General features: G+C 37.5%; 1 protein-coding gene across 13 annotated transcripts in view; it reads right to left on the bottom strand.

Annotated features, from left to right (window-relative positions):
* Positions 1-17,584, bottom strand: part of SUGCT (succinyl-CoA:glutarate-CoA transferase) — a 354,560-nt gene that overhangs the window by 112,788 nt on the left and 224,188 nt on the right. The gene's annotated exons all lie outside the window — the stretch shown is intronic.

Below are 17,584 nucleotides of genomic sequence, written 5' to 3'. Positions count from 1 at the left end.
TGCCCAGAGAGATTGTGTAGTCTCCTTCTCTGGAGATAATCCAAACCCATCTGGATGCTTTCCTCTGCAATCTACTCTAGGGAACAGATTTTAAAACCAATGCTTGCCTGCAAGCTGAGATGAAAGCAAAATGCAGAATGGTCTTGCCTGCACCAAGAGAACATTGAAAAATTGTTTTGTTTTGTTTTTTATTAAGGTGGTAATGTTTGAACAATGCTTGGAGGACATGAATAGCATCTTTTTACAATGGAATTCCCGCAATTGTGAAGATTAAAATCATCTGAAGTATATGTCAAACAGGGTCTGCTACAATAAAGAACATAAGAGCTGAAGCCAGTAAAAACATAAACCCTTAAAACTAGGATTGTTTCTGATGGGAACATATGAAGTGGAATTTTGGTAAATCAGAAATTCATATTCCAATAGTAATTCTTCAAGCGTGCATATAAGAAAGCAAAACAGAAAGAATCCTACCAGTCTATAGTTGAAGAAGCAGTTTAGAAGATCCAAACCTCATTTCCTCAGAAAGTAATAAAAAAAATTGCTGTTGTATTGAGGTGGATAAAGTTTACTAAGCTGTGTTCCCAATTTTTACTTCTTATTCAAAACAATTATAAAGCACTTGTGAGAAAATAACTCACTCAGGTGCTGAACTCTGATCTAATGTTTTGGAAAAATGAGTCAGTATCCCAGACTCAGTGTAATGTCAAAACATAACTTGAATGTGATCCCAAATTTCTTCATCCTTTCAGATTGTGAATATGATGACAGTATTAAAAGCAGAATTCTCTTTCACACTGACACACACTAATGTTTTTTAGTGATGGGAAAAAAAATAATATGGCTTTTGTATTTGTGTGTAAGTAGTTACTCAATAGCACGATAACAGTAGCACAATAATATCATAATTCTGTCATCACGACTAATGGCACTATCAATTAAAAACACCTTTGGCTATAAAAAAGAGAGAGATAATAATAACTGCAAATTCCCTTGCCTTGAGATGTCACCTCTTCACTTTGCCAAATCTCTTCACCCTTGAGCACAGGGTTGGTGTAGTACAGTTGCAGTAGCAAAATGTTTGCTTTGTACTTGGTGATCATCAGTTGTCATCGTGGAGGTTAGCAGATATAAAGCAGCACTAGTATAACAAACTATAGGAAATCAACTTTCATCAGCTCAATTTGCTTTGGAACACAGAAGACGTGAAAGCAAGCTTGCAAAACTATTAAAGATTATGTTGTAAGAAAAGAATAAGTGAAGATTAATCAACATTATCGATACCAAAAGAGAGAGAACTGCAGGAGAAGTAAATGGAATTCACATTTAAAATTCACTGCATACAAATATTATAGAACCAGCAGAATACAGAAATGAGTTGCATAGTTCTTTAACTCATGATTCTTAGTAGTAAAGTGAGCAGTGCAAATTCATATCAGCAGACAACTACATAAATTGTCTAGTGCACAACAGTCATCTACAGAGTGGAAAGTACAAGGGCTGCTATGAAAGTAATGCCTCTTCTTTTATTATGTTGACCCACAATGTCAGAGATGTATGTTGGTGGTAAGGCAGCAGAGGCTGAACCTTCCCACCAATATTCCATTACATTTTGTTATCATGCAATGATGGCAGCAGAGTTGCAGTCTGACAAAATGGTGTCTGGCATGACAACAGTGATGTGAAAGATAAGCCTTGATGCAGACAGCCATGCATAGCTGTCACATCATTAAATGAAGAGCATCTTGCCCAGACCATCCATGCAAATCAGCTAATGGTGGTGCCTATGTTGAAAAATAGTGTTTTGTAGCAGAGAACAAACAGTGTTCTTATGCTCTTTCTATCTGTTGTCATTTCCATGGGAAAAAAAATAGGAGTCATTACTTATGGAGCAACCTATGCACGAAGAGGTTGCTTATGTACAGTATTGAACCTCTGTAATGAACAGAGCCTCCTTTGGATGCCATAAATTAACTAAGCACTCATAAAGATGCCAAACTCCTATTTCTGAGATACCCTTGCTTTGTTTATCCACGGAAAGGAAACCCAACCTGGAGACACTGGTTCTAGCCAACTACAACCCAGTATCAAATTTCCCACAAATAAAGTCCATAGAGAAGCTAGTCAAAGGCCAAGGACATTCTCATATAATTGAAATTAACCTTTAAGAAACAGCATAGTCTGGAATTAAGCCAGGACACAGAAGTGACGCCACCTAGGAACTGATGAATATTCTCCACCCATCAATCGGCAAAGGACAGACATCCTTTCCCATCATCTTGGACCTCTGCAGTCACAGTAGTGCTCTAAAATTATATGAGTCCTTCCTGGAGAGGTACGCCCAGTGAGCAGTGACAGGAAACTGTACCTCCACCATCGGATTCCTCAAGCTGTGTGGCAGCTGCAGAAGCCAAGAACTGTGGAAATGACATTTATCCCAAATATCACACTGGTCACACAGTTTTTGTGTGATGCCTATACCCCACCCTAAGCTCCTTAGCTACTGATGATCGGCACCTCTTTGTTCATCCAGAACTCAGCACAATCATGGACTCTGCTGGTAGTTCCTCTGCATAACCTATCAGTAATAATGGTATGGTGGAATTTTAAAAGTATCAATTCTTCCTCAGTGCATCTTCAACAGCTATGTGGAACAAATCAGGATTGAATTATGTGCTAATAATGCAGAGATAATATCACTGCTCCAACAACCTCCTGCATGAGCAATTGTCAACTATTTGAAAGATACATAGAGAAAATACATTCATAAATCCATAGTAAATTAACCATTTCTATACATATTAATGGTTATTCAGTGAGTGCCTCAACCAATTGGTTAAGCTGATCTCTGTTTTGATCAGAATCACTAGCAGTGTTTTGTCAATCTGAATCAAGTAGAAGGCTACCTGAAGCACATTAACAATATCAGGGTCCTTTAACTCCTCAGATCAATGAACAGAAAAACAGTGTAGATGAACATGGATACTTCAGACATTTGGAAGCTCCAACTAATGTAGATCATAGCATATCTCCTAAAAATTACAGCTGATTTCCACACTAAATTTCCATTTAATCTCAAATCAAGTATAGATCTCTTTTTTATAAGTATTCAAGATGTTTAATAACCTGGATTGCTTCAATACTTTATATGCACGTGCCCATAAATAAACAACTATTTCTGTATGTTATTCACGAGTGCATGACTCTAATTGTAAAGACACAAGGGTCAGAGAAAAAAAAAGTTTTGCTTTTTAATATATGACAGAAAAATTAAGGAATAGGGGCAGTGCATATATAAGATCTGAGCTACTCAATGAAAACTTCAATTAAGTAATTTGGAACAGATGATGGTGAAAGCTAAAAAATTGGAAAGTTTTTGTAGTGTTAATATGATACTTTGAAATGCAGCAACAACAGTATGCAAAGTAAGTGGAGGTAAAAAAAAAAAAATTAATATTTCAGATTCTACGCAGAGAGACTTCCCACTGCATGAATGCTATGAATTTAAACAGATTTGGCTTTGCGTGTAATGTGTTTTGTTTTCAGAAGATACTGAAAGAATAATAAATATCTTAAGCATTAATATTGGATTGTGTGGTTGAATTCAATTCAATCTTACAGTTGAATTTTTTTAAGATTATGTACATATGCCTTTTATGAGAGCACTACAGAATAACTTAGATCAACTTAGCAAAGACTTAAACTTGATGTTTTTTGGTTGTTTTGTTTTGTTTTTCTCCCTGCCAGAGTGAATTTTTTTTGAAATATATTTTTTTCAAACGTGACTTCTACAATTAAAGCATATATATAGGAATTTTATAACATCTGAAGACACCTCCTGAGAACACCATCTGACAGGAGGAGCTGCAATGCAGTGTGAACTGGATGAACTTTTATGGGAATTTGGGAATTACTGGAGAACGTATCTTATGGATTATATGTATAATTATCCTGACATCTTGAATATAGCAAAGCTGTGTGAGTTCCTGAGGGATTTGGGCAGGTAGGAAGGTAATTTGACATCATTTGTTTATAGTTCTCTGGAATTGCAAAGGAAGGAAGAGAAGGGAAGGGCTCTGAATGGACGTACTGTCTTTATCAGAAATCTCAGCTACACTTGCTAGGATTAAAGGTAAATGCTCCAGATTTTCAGGGGAGAAAGAAAAGAAAAGAAAGAAGAAAGAAGAAAGAAAGAAAGAAAGAAGAAAGAAAGAAAGAAAGAAAGAAAGAAAGAAAGAAAGAAAGAAAAAAGAAAGAAAGAAAGAAGAAAGAAAGAAAGAAGAAAGAAAGAAAGAAAGAAAGAAAGAAAGAAAGAAAGAAAGAAAGAAGAAAAGAAAGAAAAAAGAAAGAAAGAAAGAAAGAAAGAAAGAAAGAAAGAAAGAAAGGAAAAAAGAAAGGAAAAGAAAGAAAGGAAAAGAAAAGGAAAAGAAAGAAGGAAGAAGAAAGGAAGAAAGGAAGAAAGAGAAGAAAGAGGAGGGAGAGAAGGAAGGAAGGAAGGAAGGAAGGAAGGAAGGAAGGAAGGAAGGAAGGGAGGGACAGAGGGAAGGAAGGAGGGAAGGAAGAGAAGGAAGGGAAGGAAGGGAAGGAAGGAAAGGAAGGAGGGAAGGAAGAGAAGGAAGGGAAGGAAGGGAAGGAAGGAAAGGAAGGGAGGAAGGGAGGAAGCGAGGAAGAAGGGAGGAAGGAAGGAAGGAAGGAAGGAAGGAAGGAAGGAAGGAAGGAAGGAAGGAAGGAAGGAAGGAAGGAAGGAAGAGAGAAAGAATCCTGCAGTTGTCTCTAAAATGACTCTCTTACAGTCATTTAAAACATTTACATTGTATGTAATGATTCTATCTATCAATGCCTACACCTGTGTGGCTGCAGCTCCTCACAGGGAGTGGAGGGCAGCCCTCAGCTCTGCTCTGTGTGACAGCAACAGGGCTGAGGGAATGGCATGGAGCTGTGCCAGGGGAGGGGCAGGTTGGGGGATATGGAAAGGTTCTTCACTAGCTGAGTGGTTGGGGATGGAACAGGCTCACTAGGGCAGTGATCACAGCCCCAAGCTGCTCAAGTTCAAGGATTTTTTGCATTTTGGTTGGCTCTGTGTGGAGCTGGGAGTTGGACTCGATATTCCCTGTGAGTTCCTTCCACCTTGAGATAGTCTATGAATCTATGACTCCACATCTATTGGATGCCCTCAGGGTCTCAGCATGCTTTTTCCTCTCTCCCCTACTGTCAGGCACTAGTTACAGTTGTGGCTCCTCTTGAAGGCAGCTTCACTTGCAGGTAGCATGATGGGAGATGGAAGAGGTGCAATAGTGTAGATACCCTGATCCTCCTGGGACACTCTTGCCACCCTCTTATCGAGGCGATATCAGGAACAGAAGGAAGAGGTGGCTGGAGACTTAAAGGTCTCTGTGCCCAAGGGGTAGATATTCTCTTTAGCAAGCAAAACAGCACGGGGAAGCTATATCCATGAAAGAGGCCCTCAGCACCTCCACCTTTCCTCTCCTTCAAAATTTGGGCAACTCGCAGGCCATAGGCCCCCAACTTCCAGCACTGCCATTTTTTAATAACCATGAGACACTGTCAGAATCACATTACCAAGGCCTCTTGATATCATACCTTACTGCCTTCTATTCCAAGCACTATAAAAAGGGTGACCCTACAGACAGAGTAACAGTTGCTAAGTTATAACTTAGTAAGTGACTAGGGACTCAGACTTTTTTTTTTTTTTTTTTTTTTTTTTGAAAAAGGAGGATAAAGAGAGAGTGCTTGCCCACCTTCATGTGGGAAATAGGGCAGGATGTATCCTCTTCCAAACAAAGTACTGTGGCTGATGGGGAGGCTCAGTACCATCAAGACGATGAAGGTGGACCTGTCTAAGAGCAATAGAGAGCGCATGGAGCACATGATCCAGAGTCAGAGAAAGAACTGATGGAAGTGGGTTGACTTGCATCAGAGCAGACCCATCAGAGGCCCATTGGTCTCAGGCAGCATAAAAAGAGACTGCATCCCTATCCTCACATGGGTGTAGATGTCTTTTAATAAGATTGAAAGGCACAGGCAGACCCAGATGATCAGTATGTGGCACCAAAGGTTGTGTCACCAGCAGAATTTTGGGTTTCTCAATCACAGGATGATCTACACAACACCAAGCCTGCTGGTACCTGGTGGGATGCACCGTTCTTAAAGGGGGAAAAGGCTTTTTGCACAAGAGTAACGAGGGCTGATCAATAAAGCTTTAAGTTAGATTCAAAGGTGAAAAGGTGTAAAATTAGGTTCACTAGTGATAATCTATGGGATGCCAACACTTGAGGGACTGTGTGCTAGCGAGATCCTTCAGCTTGCTCTATGAGGTTTTGGGCCTAGAGAAGCACATTTGAAATATTTCTACATCAATGCACACAAGGAAAGAGGAATAGGAGCTAGAAGCCTTGGCTCAGTCCCAGAGCTACAACATCACTAGCATAAGCCAAACCTGTTGGGAAGCCTCCTGGGGCTGGTGTGTCACAATTAACAGTTCTGGGCTTTTCAGAAGGGACAGTCAGAGCAGAAGTAGGTGAGTAGTGTGTGTGAGGAAGGAGCTGGACAGTATGGAGCTGTCCAGAAGCTATCCCAAACAAAGGAAGACGCCCTATGGAGTAATTGTAAGGATGAAATACAGCTGTTTGTGTCTTGGTAACAGAAAATTCAATCCATCATTGGCCTCTGACCTTTGTTTTGGTTTAACCTGGCAAGCAGCTCAGCATCATGTAGCCTTCTGCTCACTCCCCTCCTCCCAGTGAAAGAGAATCAGAAAAAAAAAAAAAAGTATGTAGAACTCTTGGGTTGAGATGGAAAAATTATTTACTAAGATAGAAGAGAAAATGAAAATAATAATAGAAATTATAATAATGTAATATATTTACAAAACAAGTGATGCTCAAAGCAACTGCTTACCATCTGTCCACTGATGCCCAGCCAATCCCCAATCAGCAGCTGCCCTATGTCCAGCTCGCCACAGATTTAAAGTTTTTTCACACTATATCATATTTTATGGAATATCCTCTTGGCAAATTTAGGTTGGCTGTCCTGATTCTATTCCCTCCCAGCTTCTTGTGCCCCCTCAGCAACCCTGGCTCACTGGAAGGACAGAAGCTGAAAAATCCTTGGCTCTGTGCAGCCACTGCTCAGCAACAACTAAAACATTGGTGTGTTATCAGTATTGTTTTTCTTCCATAGCCAAAACACAGCATCGTACCAGACGCTGTGAAGAAAAAAATCAACTCTGTTCCAGTTGAAATCTACCCACCCCATTTCCAGTCTTAAAAGTAAGCTACAGAGGAAAAAAAAAAAAAAAAAGAAAATCACCCTTTAAAATGCCAGCGTAAAGAATAAGAAACTAATGAATCCAGCTCAGCACCTTGTCAGTTCAAATGTCACCTCTTGTAGTGTTTGGTGGCTTTCTTTTCCTGAAGGACACAGAAGGCAACAATCTTGATCAGACAAGAGGCACCCAAGTGCACTTGTTGGCACATGAGCAGACACTAACAATTTAAAATTATACAAGTTAAGAAAAAAATCTCATTTTACTCTTTCTGGAAGAATATGTAACTCAAGCCTTTCAATGCTTGTGATGTTACATTTGACTGAACATCATTAATTTGAATGCTTGTACTTGCTGCATGTTGGGTGATCAAACATTTATGTCAAAAGAATGTCTTGCTAGCTCTATATGAAGAGGCTTCTTCCTTCCTGCTGAAATCTGTTCTATATTATGCCTTTGTATGAGAAGGAGTTTATATGAGTGTCTGGGTAAAGTATGTCTTATTTCTTACAGCCTGCATAAAATGAGCCATCAGTCTATCTATGCATCCACTGTGATCTCATATCTGTTATTTAAGTAAATATGGATAGCTAATAGCATTTCTTACATCAGAACAGCATATATGCACACGACTAAAAAAAATACAAAAGATTGAACATACCTAAAAATTGAGGATTTTAACTCAGGACTCAGATTATTAATACCAGTAAAATAAGAGTTTGTATGAGTTCATGGCATTATTATTTTAATATGCATAATTTTGAAGAGGGAGCAAATTCAGCACCACCAAAGATGAAGGCTGAGAAGAGTCCAATATGCTGTTCATATTCTAGGTGCAGTATATAAGTCAAGATGAAATAGATCCATTTATCTTGGGGCTTTATCCACATTATTCTGAAGTTAGCAGTAAATATACATGAAAAGGATAAGTGATAACAGTGAAGATGAAAGCTCCATTCTGCAGAAGATTCTCAGGTTTCAGCAGATCAGGCATGTTCAACCCACAAGCAGCCCAGGACAGCTAGTAAGGCAGCCCAACAGGATCATAAACTTTTACCATTACTATGTGATTTCTAGCAATACTTTTCATGAACCAGTTGCACATATCTCAAGAGAGGACTGCATAGGCAACAGTGGAATGGTGCTGGGGAAGGGTGCAGTGCAGTGCTATCTCTGCCAATGGTGCCCACCACACACACACTCAGTGGCAACAAAACCTGTACTGTATTACACTTTAAATGTGCTTGTGCTGCCTGGGGACACAAGTAAAACACAGTGATTGTCAATAATAATATTCCAGCCTACCTCATGTTGCTTCTAAAGTAAACAGAACAAAAAAAAAGAGAAAAACTGGGGATGAAAGGAGAGTGTTCAATGAAAAATGGACAGATGAGCACTTTTTTTGTCAAGACAAATAATATGGCTAAGCTTATAAGCTTATAACTAAGCTTAACTTGTGAGAAAATTTTGTCACTTTCCACAGATCACAATTTGAAAAGAAGTTTTATGCAAAAACATGCTGCTAAACTTGATGCATATCAAGGAATGCTTTGTAAAGACAAATAAGTGGAACAGAAAAAAAGTCTGCCATCTCAACAACTTTTTATCTTTTTTTTAAGTTAAAACTCAAACGGTCTCTGTTATAAAAGCAAGTTACATGGTAGCATATCTGACTGAAACAAAACAAAACAAAACAAAACATTTACGGATGCTAAGTTTATTTGATAATGTATGGAAAGTGTGACAGATACAATTTGCCTTGATTTAAAAAGCAACAATTTTTCTACAGTCAGTTTGTCTTACCAGAGTATAGCCAGGCAAATTTAAGAAACAGGAAGATCTATTAAAAGTAAGTGGAAGAATAAAGCTGCTAATTTCAAATTTTATATTTTGATGATAAACAAAAGTACTAATGCTACAGATGTAGCTCAACATGCCATTTTTATTAGAATACTATTATTACTAATAGCAAATATAATTTCACTGAGTAAATGGCATCTTTGGTGCCAGTAAAAGATATATCTCGCAGCACTGTCACTTTTTATACATGTCATCTGATTTTGGCAGTACGTACACATGTGAAGAACTTTTTTCAAGGGTAGAGCACAGTAGAAGCAAAACTTTATCAAAAATCTCTGACAAACACCTTGAAAATTCGTTGCGAATTGCAACCGCCTCTGCGAAACCAGATGCTGATGCATTAGTTTCACAAAAAACAGGATCCAATATCTCATTAATTTTATGTTTATGTTGATCTCTTTTATGTTTTAATAAAAAAAAAATATAACGACAACAAAAAAAGAAGCTTTGTAACTTATATAAATTACCTATATTGTATATTGACATGGAGCCCAAGACAATTTTTTTTCACTCAATGTGATTCAGGCAAGCCAAAAGATTGGATACCCATGCACTAGATACTTTTATTCTGCAGTGGCATGAACACATCATCTTTTATGCATTTTTAGCAAAACTATCTTCTGCTTCCTTTCTGATTGAAACTTGAGCTTCATAATGAAAAAGAAAAAAAGAAAATATATGCTTCTCTCTGTGAGGCCTCAGGCAGGAGGCTGTTTTATGGAATAATGTTTTATGTGGATAATGAATTTGTATGGCCAAAAGACCTAGATTCAACCTCCCCTTCTGCCTTATTCAAAACATAACTTTCAATCCCCAAAATATAAATCAAGGTAAAAAAGTTAGGTTGAGTGCCAGTACATCTAAGGGCCTATCTTTACTGCTCCAATTAAAATGCGGCCTATAATGTGGAACAGGCATAACAGATTGTGCTGCTTGTATTGAGAACTACTCTAAAAAGATTTTACAATATTTTGGTAATAAGTGGCTCATTTACATCCATAATAATGGGATTTCTGGGGAAACTGTAGCAGTTTAAAAAAAAAAAATAGCCACGGCCACTTGTTTGCAATTCACAAAGCTGCATGATTTACAACTTCATGTGATTGAAGTCACATCTTCTACCAAGGATGACAGTATATCTCTTGAATACAGTACAGTTATGGCAATGAGATTGTCAGCTACAGAATATGTATACAAAGAACCTTAATTTTAAATATAGAAAAACTGTATTCTGTTCTGTATAAGGAGAGAATTTTTGGCAAACAAATAGGGGTCTCCTCTAAACAGCAGAGGCACACGTTCATAGCCTGATTTATTGAAATTGTTTATAGTACATATATAAAGAGTGCTACAACAGTTAAAATAAGAATGTAAATGAAGACAGTGAAGCAGGAGAGAGGTACTAGCAAGTGCACTGCACTCACAGCTTTCTGTTTGAAAAATTCTTATTAAAATGTAGAATCAAAGATACTTGTGCAAATAAGTCAAATTCATCCTAAGAGGGATCATTTAATTTCTCAGTTAAATCTGTGCATGTGCAAGAGGCCAGAATGGAAAAATCAACAGAATATGTTACAATACAATAAACAGAGAGATGGCCAAAAGGGAGTTATTCCACCAAACTAAACAGATGGGTTTCCATGCCTAGCTATGATGCTTTTGCCTTTCCTTCACTCAACAGTAAGAGATAAAATATAATGTATTCCATGTATTCCTTTTTTCCACAGCTATCCCAAATGAGAAAAAGTATTCATGAAACAGAAAAATTAAATATTGGAACTTCAGTACAGTATGGTGACCATATGTATTAACCCTCAAAAATACAAAGCAGAATATTAATTTCCTTCTCCTATTAGAAAACTTTTGATTGCTGACATAAGTATCTACTACTGCTAAGCACTAACAGTGACAATTGTTTAAATGTAAAAAGCTATGGATGCAATAAACAACAGATGGAAGAAGATGACTGATAGAATCTGCAGATTTACTCCTAAAATTTTGAAGGGGAAGAGTAAGTTTTTTGTTGGTGGTGTTTTTGTTTTTGTTTTTGTTTTTCTTACAGTTCCACATACGAGATTCCAAGTAAGGAGGCCAAATCCTTATTAGACAATTCATAGAACAGAAACAAACAACATCTCACCTCATTCCAGAGTGCTGGAAATTATTGTTTGGGACAACTGAAAGTCTTTGCAAAACAGTATTCTTTTTCTGATGCAAGGGAATAGTGTTTTGTCATGTGAGGATTTCATTTTTATTATAGGCTAAAAGGTTGTGGCAGTAGGAATGTTATTTTTTAAAGCTCACTTTTCTGCTGAGATTCCTAAGCAGTATTTTTATTTCCTTCTTTTCTGTTTTTCCTTCTCTGCTGACACTTCACATAGAAGCCAACCTTTTCTTTTGCAAAGTGCAGAGTTCTTGGAAAGACCATATAACCCTTTCCCTAGGAAATCTGTATTTCCAGGCTGACTAGAGACATAAAACAGATATAAGGAATTAAGTATTCATCCAACTACCCAACTCCTTCTCCCTCTTCAGACAGCATTAGATTTTCTGGGTACACCACTTGCCATTCAGTGCACATCTAAGGCTTCACATCCAACAATGAAGCCTATGCTAGCTATAGCTGGATTTTCAATCATTCAGTACGCTGAAGTGAATAAAAAGAAGAAAAAAATGCAGCACAGAATGATGGAATATGTATTAAAGTAGTTCATGGCCTCCACCAAATACCCCATTTACAATGAGTTTTAAAGAAACCTAGAATTTTGGTCTCAGTGCCATGGAATAAGAATAGATATTTTTTCCCCTTCTGGTTGCCAAATGTGAATAAAACAAACCCTACATAAAAATCACATTTCAACATTGCTGCTCTTAAGGCTGATCCTTTCATAGAAGTTCTTTTCAAAGAATTTTTGTCACATATATCATATCATAAATACTCAGACTGTTCAATAATACTACTCTAATATTCTGACCTTGGGATTTTGAGGTCTTCGGTTTTTTTAATCTATGTATAACGCCTATCAAATATCAATTCTTACACAAACACCTTACACCTAGGGTTTAATTCAGTTAAAGAAGACAATATTTCTATCACATGAAAAACAGATCATATTTCATTTGGTGAAATGAGCTATCCACAAACCTAAAAAATGCCAGTGGAAGACTGATTAAACCCACTCAAAAGTTTTTCCTTCAAAGTTAAAAATCATATTCCTGTTATACAATGTTCTGTATATAAAGACCTCATAATCAAGACCTTTTTTTTAACAATAAATGGACCATTTAAAGACCATAGGGAGCAAATGAAGGTTCTTGATTCCGCTGATAAATTCTACATCAAGTCACTAAACACTGTCAAAATCTGTGTTGGGCTGCTTAATGACAGGCCACCTTTGTTAGGGCTTTTCCTTTTTATTTCTGGATATTTGAAGAGTTTTCCACTGGGCAAGGATCCAAACGATTGTTGCAGCGTTCTCCCAAACTTGCACTGCATTGGCTTATATTCTGTGTTCAGTTCCACAGGTCTCTCTCATAGCCATGTGTGTATACACACACAGTGTATATGTATACAATGTGCATGTAATATATATACACACATACAAACAATGACATTCATATGTTGCTCCAAAAGCAATGCTTTCTATTTATTTCCATTGAAACTACAACAGCTACAGAGAGCACAATAACACTTATTTGATAGAGCAACTCATCAGCTACAAAACACTATTTTTCAATATGGTCATCACCATTAGCTGATTCACACAAATGAGTTGATCGAGTTGCTCTTCATTTTATTGTGTCCTTGACCATCTGGAAAGTGGCTTGTCTTTCATGTTGCTGTTGCCACTGTTGAAACACACCACCCACCACCTCACTGTGCTCACATCCCCACTGTTTGGTCTCCATAAACTTCAGCAAGTATTAGTGAGTGTCAGTGGGTGCAACTGTTTCCACATGGAGGAATTCAATAAAACATCTTTGCTTCATATGCACTTCCATGTCAGATGCCATTTGGCCATTTGTTGCACAGCAACAAAATGTAATGACATATTGCTGGGAAGGTTCAGCCTCTGCTGCCATATCAGCAAAATTCAACTCTGACATTGTGAGCCAACATAACAAAATAGGAGGCGTTATTTTAGGAGAAGCCCTTGTATGTTTACATACACACACAAATACAAACATATACACGTTGCTCAGAATATTTAGTATCTTACCAAAAACCTACTTCAGTAATCAATCGCCTTATACCTTCAAATTCTGGAAAGCACTTGCTAATGAAATTGTTTTGAAAAATAGATTTTCATCATTTCATTACAGGAGAAGTTATTTTTGGTGGAAATGTATGGTTTGCAATCTACACATTATTTCAGGTAAAGTGTTATCCATGGAATGGAACACCTCCCCTCTGAGGGCAGACTGAGAGAGCTGGGGCTGTTCAGCCTGGAGAAGAGAAGGTTGTGAGGTGACCTGATAGCAGCCTTTTCAGTATCTAAAGGGGAGCTACAGGAAAGAACAGGACAGACTCTTTAGCAGAATCTGCGGTGACAGAACAAGGGAAATGGCTTCAAGTTCAGGGAAGGTAGATTTAGGTTAGATATAAGGAAAAAATATATAACAGTGAGGGTTGTGAGGCACTGGAACAGGTTACCTAGCGTTGTGGTTTATGCCTCATCCCTGGAGACTTTCAAGGAGAGGCTGGATAAGGCCCTGGGCAACCTGATCAGGATTACACAACAGCTGTGGTGTCCCTGTTCCCTGCACAGGAGTTGGACTAAATGGCTCTCAGAGGTCCTTTCCATTTTTAAGGATTCTATGATTCTGTGTTGTTTCCCTGTGTGTTGACAAGACTGCATGGAATGAGACATTATCTGACACCCTGAATCTGTATTTTAAATACAAATTGGACTATTCATGCTGGCCATTTTTCTGACTACTGGATAATGCCAACAACCTCTGCAGAGGCTAGAACTACATTTCTGTTTCTTTGGCTTCACTGGATTTGAGAGATATATTATATTTATGTGAGTTTTTGTTGCACTGTTCTTTGATTTATTTTTTTGCTGCTTTATACACAGGAGCTACATTTCCATAATTATGGAAAAAATATCAAAATATTACCAAAATCTTTGCTGGCAGTCAGCAATAGCCAATAGTGTGGAAAGCAAGTGTTCTCAATATGGCTTAGACAATCCATGTCAATGCCAATGCTGTTCATTGTGCCTGCTACTACCACTGATAATTTCCCATGGTGATATGTCATTACTCTCTCTGCTAATTCTCATCTTTTAGTCATCCAATTTTATTTTTTTTACACTAAACACACTGCTGTACGTGTTCTAGAAAAGATCACAATGATGTAACTACTGATGACTAAGTGTATTAATGAATATCCCATAAATATTCACTAACACGTTGCCTCTCTCCACTGAAAGATATGTTAAGTCAGCACAAAGCACCAATTACTTACGTAGTCCAAAGTGTGCAATACATATAATACAACACTGAGCATGAAAGACAACACATCACTACCTCTTGAATGTAAAGATGCTAAATCTTCCACTGTCAAATCCTCCTCACAAAACAGAAAGTCAATTTGCCCAGCTATCCTAAGTCAGTTACAGTTGAACACCCCTAAGCTACAAAATAGTCAACCATTTTTCTTTAGACAGAGGCCATACGCCTTATTCTGTGCTTCTACAGACCTCTTACAGAGAACTTTAATCATAGGGATGATGTTAAGAAACAGCTACTTTGTCAGAATTATCTGAACAAACTAAAAATCAGTCTTGCAATATACTTCACTGCCCCAGAAAGAGCCTACATTTACTGATGATGACCATTGAAGTCTTAGGTCACCATAACCTACTGTAATAAAAATCAAACCCACTCCCAACATGCTGACAAAAGATGAAGAGTCATCTTCCTGAAATTTGACAACACATTAGAAACTGTATAGTTATTATTCTATAAAGACTGCGTCCATTATAGCAACAGTGGTTTTCTTTCCCTTGGTGTAACTATGGATACCCACCTCCCCCCTCAAAATCTAGACCTTGTTCTGATCAGTAACAATTTTCAAAGGAACTGCATCACTAACGTGAGGTCTGAACCTTAAGACAGTCACAACAAAGTAACAACGTATTGTAAGGATGTGGTATCACCCTTTATCCAAAATTTGCTCTTGTATTTCCTTTGAACCTTTTATCTTGTATTTTTCATTCTGGGACATGGACAGCAGCTGCATATTCCCTATTATTTCCACACTGTATGAGTTATAGAGAACAACAGAATAGCAAGATGAAGCTGCACGACCCTCACATGAGCAAACATATCCTCTTTTGTTTCAGTTGGAAAAAATCTGCTGTAATCTTAGTTTAAAAAGGTGAAGATAATTTCTTTTTTTTCCTACTACCTGAATAGTGCTGGACAACAGTATTACAAAATATTGCCATAGACCTTCTGAGAAGACAAGCTTGCTACTCAGAAGTCTAAGATAAATTTAGAAGAAACATACCCATAACAGACTTCCTGTCTTAGTAATGAAGTGATGCAAAGATTTTTAAATACTTGAGGTAAATTTAATTTAATTCTCTAATGCTGATAACTAACCAGCAAGCAAATCTAACAAGGAAGAAAATTCATTATTGTTTACAAGAACTGGTTAGTTTTATTTGAGGCCTGTTTCAAAAGAAACACTACAAAGTTCAGATGAAAGCCTGCATTTTCGTTTACTTATTTGATCAGGGCAGAATTAGCAGAATAGTCTCAGTATTATCCATCCTCAAATTTGAACTAGGACCAAATCCTATAATTGGGTCAATTCTCCTTCTGCATATGCACACAAATGTATGTGAGTAGACCGAGTGTGTACATGTGTACACGAATTACCATTCAATTTTGCTGTTTCATAACACTGCAATGCCTAGGAGTAAAGTGGCACAGCAAAGGAGTTCACTGATAGAGTTGCATGGAGAACTTGGGACAGACTAAAAACTAGTCGTATTCAGTAGCACTGTCAGATACTAAGACCAGATTCTTCTTCCTCAGATTATGAAAATTAAACTCAATGTAACTTTCAGATCAAGAACAAAGTTCACCTGCAAATCCAGTTCATCCTGTGCTTATCTCAAATATTCTCCTGTATCTCCTATGGGAAAGTGGTAAGAGTTTTGGTGATAAACACTGCTTCTTAGGTGGCTCATAACATAGTCTAGGTGAAGAAACACAGAGGACAGAAATATGACTTCTCTCCCGACTTTTTATAGTTTTCCCATGACATTCCTCAAGCCCATATAACCACTTTGCATTTCCCAAACTACAAAACTGTCTTTATTTTAATCAGGAAATTGGCAACGTATACTATGAGTAGTAAGTGAATTAAAATAATGTTAGAATGGAAAGTGTAACTGTAGCATAGAACACTAAAAAAAGCCATAATTATTAAAAAAAAAAAAAAAAAAAAATAGCCTCCTGGAGCTAGAAGCAGTATTCAAGCAAAGAGGCCAGGTTGGATGGGGCCCTGGGCAGCCTGTTTTAGCAGGTAGCAACCCTGATCATGGCAGGGGATTAGAATTGGATGATCACAAAGGTCTCTTCCAACTCAAGACATTCTATGATCCTACAATAATATTTTAGACATTATTAAATAAAAACCTGAAACTCAAATCAAATATCCCCTAGTTTCTGGGTCCCTGAAACCAGTACAAAGATTACAATTTTGTATTCTTAAAATGATTTTATGAATATCTGACAGCTTGTTTTTGCCCTGAAACTCCTTCCTGTACCACAGCCTATTAACTTCTGTTAGTGTATGCATTTTAAAGATATCTGTGGATGTTTTAAAGCCTTTGAGAGAGTTTGTGCACACATGAGCTTTCAGTATCTTCTGTACATTTGGCCTGCACATGGAGAAACCTGTGATTTAAAACTAGCAAAAGATTACCAGACAGGCCCCTAAGAAACACATACAGATGAATGTGCCAAGGGACAGTTATTAGAAAAAGAGAAGGAGGTTTCTAGCACTTAGTCAGTGGAATGTAGCTTATTGATTATCTTTTTGTTGGGAGCCCCAGTTTTGCATGTGCGACCTTCAGGAAACAGCTCAGTTATTTCCATTTTTGCAGTGATCAAGACAGATACATGGAGACTGGATTCTTCAGAAGTAACTGGTTACTTTGAATGCCCCCTTCCTACAGTGTCTCATTTTTTAAGGATATGCACCTAGCACTTAGAATAATTAAAAGTTATTTTTAAAGCATGAAACAGCAAAAAGTTATTTTCATTCACAGTATTTCATATCCAGGCACTCAGTGACATAGCACAAGCTACCACTCTTTTAGTGATCAGAAACAAACAACCAAAGATCTCAAAAGACAGAAAAGTTTGGCACGCAGTAACAAAAACTCAGGTTGGATGCAGGGTCACTTAGATTAG

This window comes from Meleagris gallopavo, chromosome 6 (genome assembly GCF_905368555.1).
Source record: "Meleagris gallopavo chromosome 6, MGAL_WU_HG_1.1, whole genome shotgun sequence".
In the NCBI taxonomy this organism is placed as follows: Eukaryota; Metazoa; Chordata; class Aves; order Galliformes; family Phasianidae; genus Meleagris; species Meleagris gallopavo.
Note: the sequence above shows the minus strand (reverse complement) of the source record. Positions and strands in the feature narration are given on the sequence as shown.